This window comes from Myotis davidii, unplaced genomic scaffold (assembly GCF_000327345.1).
Source record: "Myotis davidii unplaced genomic scaffold, ASM32734v1 scaffold286, whole genome shotgun sequence".
Classification (NCBI taxonomy): domain Eukaryota; kingdom Metazoa; phylum Chordata; class Mammalia; order Chiroptera; family Vespertilionidae; genus Myotis; species Myotis davidii.
In genome coordinates, this window is record NW_006297577.1 from 221,483 (window position 1) to 222,075 (window position 593).

A 593-nucleotide genomic window follows, 5' to 3' on the forward strand; every position below is an offset into this window, starting at 1 on the left:
GGAGTCGGTGCCTGAGGCCGCCAGCAGCATGGTCAGGCTGTGTCTCATGGGGCCCGGCGGCTGGCCCACATAGGCCCCGCGACGACTCGCCCCTTCAGGTGCTCCTAAGTTGGGTGCATAAATGTTTACCAGGGTTATATCCTTTTGTTAGATTTCTCTCTTTATCATTATGCATTGTCCTTCTTTGTCTCTTACTATACCAATTTAAAGACTCTTTTGTCTGATATGTGTTACCCCAGCTTTTTTTTTATTTTGCATTTTCATTTGCATGAAATATTTTTCCATCTTTTTACTTTTAGTCTACATTTTTCATTCTGAAGTGGGTCTTTTGTAGACAGCATATATATGGGTTTTGTTTTCTTATCCATTCAGGTACACTATGTTGTTGTGTGTCTTTTTATTGGAGCACTTATACCACTTACATTTAAAGTGATTATTGATAGATATGTATTTATTGCTATTTTTTTACTAAGTTGTTGGGTTTTCTCTTATTATTTTTTCTTTATTGATTAAGGTATTACATATGTCCTTATTCCCTATTGCCCCCCCACCCCACTCCCATTCATGCCCTCACCTCCCCCCACTCCCTCGGT

At 40.0% G+C, this 593-nt stretch overlaps 1 protein-coding gene across 1 annotated transcript in view; it reads left to right on the forward strand.

The window, feature by feature from the left end:
• Positions 1 to 593, forward strand: part of ARHGEF4 (Rho guanine nucleotide exchange factor 4) — a 27,520-nt gene that overhangs the window by 21,059 nt on the left and 5,868 nt on the right.